We start from the raw sequence: 10457 nt of genomic DNA, 5'->3' as shown, positions 1-10457 counted from the left end.
AAAACATGCAATCTTTGAGCAAGTAACACACCTCTTTCATGTTAAGGACTAACAATAATGACTATTCACACTGAAGGCAGGTAACACCACTGGTTTGAGAGATTTAATAATCAACCTGTTCAGAGTCTGGTGCACAGCCAAAAATAAACATCAAGTGTTCAAATGATACAAGTATGAAGGGCCAAAATTTGGAAGCAATCTAATGAATTAAGCCGTACCATTAAGTCTCTCTCTCTCTTTATATATATTTATATTTATATTTATATTTAAAGCTAAACAGTTACTTACTACTATCAAGCTCTTAAGAGTTTGGTGGCAGTCACTCTTAAGTAGGCACTCTTTAAGTGGATTCCTTATGGTAAAAGCTAAACCTGTTTTCTCGATTTTAAATGTGGTTAAGATGTCCAGGCATGGAAGGAAGCAAGCTGAACCATCACCAGTACACAATAATTAAATACAACATAGTAGAAATATTTCATCTCTGAGAAGTCAGACACATGATTTCTCAAAAATCACAAATGGGACGCAGATTTAGTTGCTGACTTCAATGATAGCCTGGAACTGGCAATTTATGGCCATCTTTAGCTCCAACAAAAAGTATAAGAAAGAGTGATGAGATCAATATTCACCATTCTTGGATCTTCAGCAAATTCAGGATCAATGTAGAAAAACCCTGGCATGTCTACTTCCTCTTGTGGATTAAGCCTTTGTTCTTCAAAACAGAAGCACTGTATTCTATTGAAATACTGTCCAGCTTCAAATGGTACAAGATTGTATGTAGAAATCCCGATGACTGGCTTGTCAGTCGGGTTCTTAGCTTTGTAAAATGCCAGTGCCGTCTCTCCTGGCATTACATATATTTCCGTTTGCTGAGGTCTAAAGTTCCACTGGAGACTTGCATGCACATCCGCATTAAAGGTTACTTTAGAGGGAGGGGGGAACGGGGAGGGAGCGGGGGAAAAAAAGAGGACCTGATGCAAAGGGCTTAAGTGGAGAGCAAATGCTTTGAGAATGATTGGGGCAGGGAATGTGCAGATGTGCTTTATACAATTGATGTATGTATATGTATGGATTGTGACAAAGTTGTATGAGCCCCTAATAAAATGTAAAAAAAGAAAAGAGGAGAAAAAAAAGAAAATGATTAGGGAAAAGAATGTACAGATGTGCTTTATACAACTGATGTATGTATATGTATGGATTGTGATAAGAGTTGTATGAGCCCCTAATAAAATGTTTAAAAAAGAAAAAAAAGGTTACTTTAATAATGCGATCCTTAACAGGCACCATGTTTTCAATCTGGTTAGATCCATGACCAGCTACAGCTGACCCTCCAAGTCCAGTAGTCTGGCAATAGAGCCGATAAAGGGGCACCGCTGCGTAGGACGCCCCCAGCATGGCCATGGCGACCGAGGTCACGTATGTGAGGACAGTCTTGTTGCGGCGCCGCCAGGCCTCCTCCTGCGCGCGCATGAACGGGTTCGTGCTCTTTGGCCCCTGAGGCGGCTGCAAAAGCAGGCCCAGTGCCTGGCTCCGGAGCCCCGACGTCCCTAGCCGCCTCAGTCCCCTGTCAGGAGCTTGGGTGCCACTCCGCCATGGGCAGAGGAGGGGCTCTAGCCTCTGGTCAGCAACGCAGCGTGACCCCAGCGCCCGGCACACAGCTCCAAGTTCCTCCATGCCATGAGCCAGACCTGATCTGGTTTTCAACATTCTCTCTCTCTCCCTCTGTTTCATATTGGGTATACTCTACTCAGATGTATTTTGTCATTGGTGGTAACCCTACTGAATTTATATTATTATCTTTTCTGTTTTTCTCAGAATATGAAACCTGGGATTGATGCACCTATAGACACAGCAAGTAAAATAGGATATGGTGGGGTGGGGCTATGGGAGACAGACAGAGTAAGATGGGGTTGATATTAAAGAGTTTAGGAAGTAAGAAAATATTTTGAAACTGACTGTGGTAGCAAATGTACAATATGTCTTGATGTGATTGAGCTATGGAATTATACGATATCTGCATTATCACACCCAAAAATGGTTTTTGGAAAATAAAAAGCAAGATTATGTGCTTCATAAAATGAAAGGTATAAGAGATTATACAATATAAATATTTAAAACCCCATATAAAATTTAAAATATTATTGTAGTAAATGAAATATAACAGAAATAAATGGAGGAGCATGTCACGGTATTTATTGTAAAACTCAGTGACTCTAAATCTTGCCATTTCTAAACTGAATGATAAATCCAATGTGATAACATTCAACATCTATGTAAGGATAAGGTCACTAGAAGAACAAAACCAGAGCTGCATAGAGAGATAAAGAGAACTGCTCATGCAGTTGTAGAAGTGGGCACCTCCATTCTGACTCTAAGTCCTCGAGTCTTAGTTAGGCTTCTCCTGACTTATGTAGCTTCAGGGGCTGATAAATCTACAATAGGCTGGAGCACAACTTGATGATAGTTTCAAAGGCAGGTAAATAAAAACAAGTCATACTTGTTATTGAAGATGTATATTACTTCAAGGTCAGATCACATGTCAGATACCAGGCCACTGTGGACTCTCAGGATTGGCGGGGGTTATTTCAAGCTTTCGGTCAAATTCAAAACCTAGAGCTTGAAGAGCCCAGATGCAGGATCCAAACCCAGAAGGAAACGAACAAGTTTCCCTACCAATCTGTTTATAAAGGAAGTAGATCACATTCACACAGAATATTTGTTTTCCAGTTGCTTCAGAGCTTTGTCCTGAGTAAGGGAGGTACACTCTACCCTAATCATACAACTGCTTGGCTACGCACAGCAGACCCCATTATGGAATTGATTGAATTGTGTTCTTTCACATGATGAGGAATTACTAGGTGCCAACTACCAAACCACTAAGCACACTACCCCGCCAAGTTGACACAAGCCTAACTATAATAGTCCTCAACAGATACTTTGAAAATCATCAAACTCTTTTACCACTTATTTAAGACCACAGTGCATTAAAACACAAAACCAAAATTAAAACAGCTGACCAGATTTTAGAGAACTTTATGATTTTGTGTCTTTTATACAACTATCAAAACAATAAACAACATAAGGCATCATTAGTTTGCCCTTTATGTTTGCTTGATTCATTCATTTAAACAATATGGTATGTCACTGTTATACTTTACAATTCCCTAATGGCAAAGACATTGAACATGCCATCATATTCTCACCAATATAGCTATAGTCTTTGGTGTCTGGTTCGAGTTTGGGATTTCTGATGCTTGTGTGGGAGGAAGTGATAGGTTGTTTTTCTTTTTAAGTTTTCCTATTTAATTTGTATTGTCAAGTATATGTGCAGCAATATTATCTTATGGCTAATATCCCTCTGCAAATTCTGGGCCAAAGAATTTCAGGTGACCATAATCTTATGCTCAGATTTTCACAGTGTTGAAATATATATTTATGTAGAAATTTAAAGATATTCTAACTGACCAGAAAATTAATATGGCCAACCCTAATCTGGGGGAAATAATCTATGATATGAGGGAGAGAAATGAGGAAGGAATCTGAATGGGGAATGGCTTTGTAAACTGCATGTCTAGAGACAATCCCACAGATTCCATAGGCATTAAGGTGAATAATTTTCCTTGAGTCTAGGAAATAAACACAAGCTTTAGATCTCTGAGTAGTTTTCAGAGGGCTGTGCCCAGCGTGCAAATGAAGAGGATGATTTTGGTTGGAAATGCTCACATTTCATATAGAACAGAATCCCCTGGGAAAGGGGCATTTAAAACAGTATGTATGGTTGTCCCCTAAATTTTGAGGACTAGTTGCCTGAATAGACCTTATTTTAATCCAGGGTGCCTGTTGAGTCTCAAGCAGGTGTCTTTTTTTCAAAACCTGAAATATCATTATTCTTTTTCTGCCCCCCTGATAACTTGAATTTCCACTCACTTCTCTGCTGTATCTTTACACTTGAACTCCTGACAGGTTTTGCCCTAATTTTGGATGTGCTCTGGAAAACCAAGTGACTGACATCTCACAGTCTTGCATCAATTAGAAGTTATAGAGTTGAAACTTTTCTTTTCTGGGATCCACATTCTCCAGTTGGAAACCTCCTCCCTGAGACCCTATGACACTGGCATCTCTTTATTTACACTGAGATTGGCCTTAGTTATCAAAACCTGAGACGTGTTGTTGGTAGGAGTGCTGGAGTTGGTGATGGCAGTGGTTCAAAGAAAACCCCAGAAGACTTTGAGGAGGTTGATAAGGAAGTGTTAGTTTGGAAAGAAAAGGTGTTTGGAGAGCGTGGGTGATGAAGATACCCTGGTGTCCACCTGATGTTTTCAACAAATGATAGCCTGTCCACTCTCTGGGGCACAGGACATACAGGAGCCCAAGGCAGGGCAGAGACTTTGAGGGGCTGGAGGGAGAGAATATTGAGCTCAGAAATATTTGGTTTTCCTTTTATCTTTAATACACACTGCTTAGGTCAAGTGCTCTCTCATTATAGACTAACATGCATACGAGTTCAAACACAGTTACCCTAGCATGGGCTCAGGAGGTAGAGGGTTGTCTGGTCTCTATCACTTTCTGTTTATAAAGACAGTGCTCGCTCACATGCAAATCATTCTTCGGGCACTAGGATAAATTTCCCTTGGGCAGGAAAGCTATCAGTTCTCTTCAGACAGGCCTTCAGGTCTCTTGGGAATGCAGAGCTGTGGTCTAAAGATGCTATTGCTGTGTGTTCTCCTGTGCCTCCTGACAGTTCCCCAAGGTGGGAGATTCAGATATCTGACCGGGGTCTGTGGGGATGGTTGTGAACTCAAGTGAATAATGGGGACCATCTGTTTTTGTTTGCAGGTGTCCTGTCCCAGGTGCAGCTTCAGGAGTCGGGTCCAGGACTGGTGAAGCCCTCCCAGAAGCTGTCCCTCATCTGCACTGTCTCTGGTTTCTCCATCACAAGCAGTGGTTACTGCTGGCACTGGATCCGCCAGCCCTCAGGGAAAGGGCTGCAGTGGATGGCATGGATATGCTCTAGTGGCGGTACAAATTATAACCCATCATTCCAAAGCAGACTCTCCATCACTAGAGACACATCGAATAATCAGTTCTCCCTGCAGCTGAGCTCCGTGACTGCTGAGGATTCGGCCATGTATTACTGTGCAAGGGAAACACAGTGAGGGGAAGTCAGTGTGAGCCCAGACACAAACCTCCCCTGCAGGGAAGACACTGGGCAGCAGGGGGCACGCAGAACTCACTGAGTGCGCACATCCAGCCCTAGACAGGCACAGATAGATGATGGAGCATTTCCTTTTGGAATCAGGGTTCCTTCCGTCTTTCATCTCTCAGCATGTCGACGGACATTTTTTTCTTTTTCTTACTCTCTAAATTTTTTCCTCACTGCCGACCTGAAGGAGAAATTAGCATTCTCTGTGTGCAATACAAATAGTAAAGTGACTCTAAGAGTTCATTTTCATCCTATAGAACCCAGTTTCCTTCTTGAAAAATAGGTTATCATGATAATTCTCACCCTATCTGTTACTCAAAACCTATTGACAATAAAATACAGGCATGTCCAGATTCATGCGTGCAATGAATGATTTCAAATGTACTGAACTCAGTGACCTCCTACAGTCCAGGGTCAGGTCTATGAAGATTTCCTTCTGCATTGTTCTCTGTGCACTGTTGGCAGTGAATGACTAATGATCTCTATGTCTGAGAAAACAATGGTGGTGACTTCTGGGGCTAAATTTCTGACACGTCCTTAGTGATGCTTGCTACCCATTGTCTCCCTGTATGCAGAAACAAAGGTTCCAGGCACAGAGAGACCCCTGCCACTGGGAACAGGTGAACTGAATGACCTGTCTGTTGGGTTGAGTCATTCGAAAGATCATTCATTGGAGTCACAACGAAGGAAGCACTCATTGGAAGACATCTTTGATTCCAAAGGATAATAAATGTGTCACAAGAGGAGCAAATTGCAAACTGATTTCTCAAAATGTTCTTTAGGCCATGTTTTCAGCAGATGCCAGGGAATGTAGTCAGTGATGCTTTCCTCTCAGAAGCTGTGGTTTCCCCAACTTGTCAGTACCTCTCTAGGGACACCGTGCACAGTGGCTCTTGGGAAACTTCCTGCATTGGAATCTGCCTTCTCTTCATTGGAATGGGCTTTGTCTGTCTGTCACCATTGATCCAAAGGCAGACTTCAGAATAATAGGTATTGATGAGATCTGTTTTCACTCCAGGATACTAACTAGGCCATTTGTTGTCAAAGTTAGAAATAGTTAATGCAAAAAGAAAATATTCTCATGCTGAGTGGAAATTTTCTTCACACCCTCTGATGTATCTTGAAAGTTTTCATCCTAATGAATACTCAAAAATAGATATTTATTCAAAAAATTTCCCTTAGAATGATCCAGAAAAGATTTTCTATGCAATATTATTGTTTGGAATCATATAATTATTAACAAGATTCTCAAGTAAAATGGAAAGAATGAAGAAGAAAAAATAAAGCTAATCCAAAAGAAAAACAGCAAGAGCAAAGCATGAAGCCTTACAAAATAATAACCAAAAAAAGACAAAAATTAAGAGAAAACATAAGAAAATGAACTCAGGGCAAGAAAATTGAGGAAAAAACACAATAATTCCACAAAGGGGCGGGGGAACCATAAAGACAACCCAATGCATAATGACAGCAATAAATGCATACACATCAATAATGAAATGGAATGTTAATGGATACAATGTACCTCTCAAGAGGCAGTGAGAAGCACAATGGGTAAGGAAACTTGATCCATAAATCTATGCTTAAAACAAACACGATTGAGACATAAAGAGAAATAGAATCTAAAAATCAAAGGTCGAAGAAAATACATCAAGAAAATGGCAATAAAAAACAAGGATAGCAATATTAACCAATGACAATTTTGAAGTCTGTTACTGGCTATACAAATTAATAGTGAAATATACTTCAAGACCAAATCTTTAATGGGAGACCCATAAGGGCATCATATGATAAAAGGAACAAAAGAGCAAGAAGAAAAAAATATTAATGAATATATATGCATTCAATGGCAGACCCTCAAGATATATTAATCAAACTCTTATAGACTTAAAGAGAGAAATACATAATTTTACAGGAATAGAGTTAAATACACCTCACTGGGTTTTACAGAACAACTCAAAAGATCAACTAGATAATAAATCAATACAGTAACAGAAGAACTAAATACTATAATTACTGACCTCTTAGACATATAGGGTGCATGCTATCCGGGAAAACCTCAATGTATCTTCTTCTCATGTTCATATGTACCATTCTTCAGAATAGTCCACATGTTAGGCTACAATGAAGGCTTAATAATTTTTAATTTGTGATATTATAAATAAAAATTTTTACTTCACAACATTATGAAATTAGATATAAACTATAGGAAGATAAAAGAATAAAAAGGTAACATGGAAAATGAGAAATTGTGTGCATTAAATTGCTTGGAAATGGTAGGATTAAGGGATTAAGGTTTTAAATTCCTTACAAAAATGAAAATAAGCATACCACAAGCTTTGGTACACAGCAGAAGCAGTACTAAGAACACTTGTTGTGAACAATGTATGAAGATATCAAAAAAGAGAGCAAAGTCAGTATGGTAACACAACACCTTCAACAATTAGAACAAAAAGAGCTATGTAAAATATCAGTCATAAGAAGGCAATAAATATTAAAGAATGGAGCAGAAATAAATGAAAAGGAACAGGGAAATAATCCATAAGACAAGTTAATTCTTTAAAAATATTAACAAATTTTGACAAACTACTGGTAAACTAATTAAAGTAAAAGTAATAGGAAAAGCAAATATAAAGAATAAGAAACAAAAAATCCAATATCACAACAGAACCAAAACTATGAAGATCACAACAGTGAATTTGAAAATTTAGAATAAGTGGACATATTTCTAGAAAAACACTACCTATCTTTATTTTAAAAATCATTTGGGGGGGGGGCTCATACAACATTATCACAATCTATCCATCCATCCATTGTGTCAAGCACATTTGTACATTTGTTGCCAACATCATTCTCAAAACATTTGCTTTCTACTTGAGCCCTTAGCATCATCTCCTCATTTTCCCCTCCCTCCCACTCCTGCCTCACTCATGAACCCTTGTAAATTATTACTATTTTGTCATATCTCACAATGTCTGACATCTCTCTTCACCCACTTTTCTGTTGCTCATCCCCTAGGGAGGAGGTTATATATAGATCCTTGTAATCGGTTCCCCTTTAAATTTCCACCATCCCTCAACACTCCCAGTATCACCCCTCTCTCCCATTGTCCCTGAAGGGATCATCTGACCTGGATCCCACGTGTTTCCAGTTCCTGTCTGTACCAGTGTACAGCTGGATTTGTAAGGTAGAATTGGGATCATGATAAGATGGGGGGAGGAAGCATTTAAGAACTAGAGGTGGGGGGAGGAATCATTTAAGAACTAGAGGAAAATTGTATGTTCCATCTTTGCTACATTGCACCCTGCACTCTTCTCCTCCCCAAGACCCTTCTGTAGGGGGATGTCCAGTTGCCTACAGATGGGCTTTGGCTCCCAAATCTGCACTCCGCCTCATTCACAATGATATGAATTTTTGTTCTTTGATGCCTAGTCCCTGATCCCTTTGACACCTCGTGATCGCACAGTCTGGTGGGCTTCTTCCATGTGGGCTTTGTTGCTTCTCAGCTAGATGGCTGCTTGTTTACTTTCAAGCCTTTAAGACATCACACACTATATCTTTTGATAACTGGGCACCATCAGCTTTCTTCACCACATTTAATTAAGCACCCATTTGTCTTCAGTGATAGTGTTGGAAGGTGAGCATCATGGATTGCTAGTTTAATAGAACAAAGTATTCTTGCATTGAGGGAGTACTTGAGTGGAGGTCCAATGTCAATTGGCTACCTTAATATGAAACTAATAAATATATGCACATAGATTTATTTCCCCATCATCGCATATAAATATATATATACATATATGCATGCCTGCATTGAGATCTCTATAATTATCCTTTGCCTCCTAGCTCTGTCCTCTATTTCCTTTTACTTTCCTCTTGCCCCACTATCATGCTCAGCCTCCATTTTGGTTTTAGTAATTCCTCTCAGTTACATTGCCATTGATCAATCCCTACCAAGCATCTTAAATCCTCCTTGCCACTGATTTTGGATTCCTTGTTGTTCCCTTGTCCCTGGGTTTGTTAACACCACTTCCTTTCTTAAACATATATGAGTTCACTAGGTTTATTTCTCTAGTCACCCTGGCCTAACATACACATAGACTGAGTGAAACAGTTTTTTAAGACAGACATAAATCTTGGAATGAAAGCTACAAACTATGAAAATAATTTTGTTTTAAGTAAGCTCTTTTTTCAGAGCTTCCATTTCTAAAGCCCTAAATATCAGTGAGAAAGGCCGGGTATATAGGCGCCAGTTAATGCCAAGGAGAGAGAGAACTTTATGCACTGAGATAAGTCTTTGGCTTAGCTAGTACCCATGATAACTTGCTCCTGCACACAGTCATGGGAGAATCAGTGAGACAAGGTGGAGGGGGTTAACTTGGGGTTGGAGTTATGGAGCATTTCTTGCTAAGTTACAGGTGAACAAAGTATAACATTCTCCTAACTAATTTATATTTCTACCAAAACAACAGTAGATTGATTCTTCAAGATCCTCTCTCTCGAGTTCATGATACTTTCAACATTCTAGGTCAGAAAAAAAAAAGCCTCAAATGGGGCTTTCAGTGAAGTTAACACTCAGCTAAGACCCAGAACAAAATTATACCCAATGAGAATGGGGGTGGGGGGCATGGAGTGGAGACCCAATGCCCATCTGTAGACAATTGGACATCCCCTCACATAGGGGTCACAGGGAAGAGATGAGCTAGTCAGGATGCAGTATAGCACCGATGAAGCACACAACTTTCCTCTAGCTCTTTGGTGTTTCTTTCACCCCACTATCATGACCTCAGTACTACCTTAGAAATTGGATTAGATCAGAGCATGCACCTGGCTCCAGATAAGAGCCTGGAAAAACACATGGAATCCAGGATAGATAAACCCCTCAGGGCCAAAAATGAGATTAGAGATACTGGGAGGATTAGGGGAGGAGAAAGGGGGAATTGATCACAAGGATCAATCTAGAAACCTCTATGAGGAGTATAAACAATGGAAAAGTGGGTGAGGGGAGATGGAGGATAATGTAAGATATGAAAATAAAAATCCATAATTTATCAAGGGTTTGTGAGGGAGGATGTACAGGGGAGGGAGGAGGAAGAAATGGGGAGCTGATATCAGGGGCTCAAGGGGGAAGACAATGCTTTGAAAATGATGATGGCAGCATATATGCAAAGGTTCTTGACACAATGGATGAATGTATGGATTGTAATAAGTGATGTAAGAGCCCCCAATGAAAGTATTTAAAATAAATACTCAGCTA

The 10457-nt window shown here is 39.8% G+C and overlaps 1 pseudogene; it reads right to left on the bottom strand.

Moving 5' to 3' along the window:
• Nucleotides 1-544: 544 nt before the first annotated feature.
• Nucleotides 545-1674, bottom strand: LOC142436656 (cytochrome c oxidase assembly protein COX11, mitochondrial-like; annotated as a pseudogene).
• Between the last annotated feature and the right edge of the window lie 8783 nt (nt 1675-10457).

Source organism: Tenrec ecaudatus, unplaced genomic scaffold (assembly GCF_050624435.1).
Source record: "Tenrec ecaudatus isolate mTenEca1 unplaced genomic scaffold, mTenEca1.hap1 Scaffold_534, whole genome shotgun sequence".
Classification (NCBI taxonomy): Eukaryota; Metazoa; Chordata; class Mammalia; order Afrosoricida; family Tenrecidae; genus Tenrec; species Tenrec ecaudatus.
The sequence above is the reverse complement of the archived record's forward strand: the minus strand, read 5'-3'. Positions and strand labels throughout refer to the sequence as shown.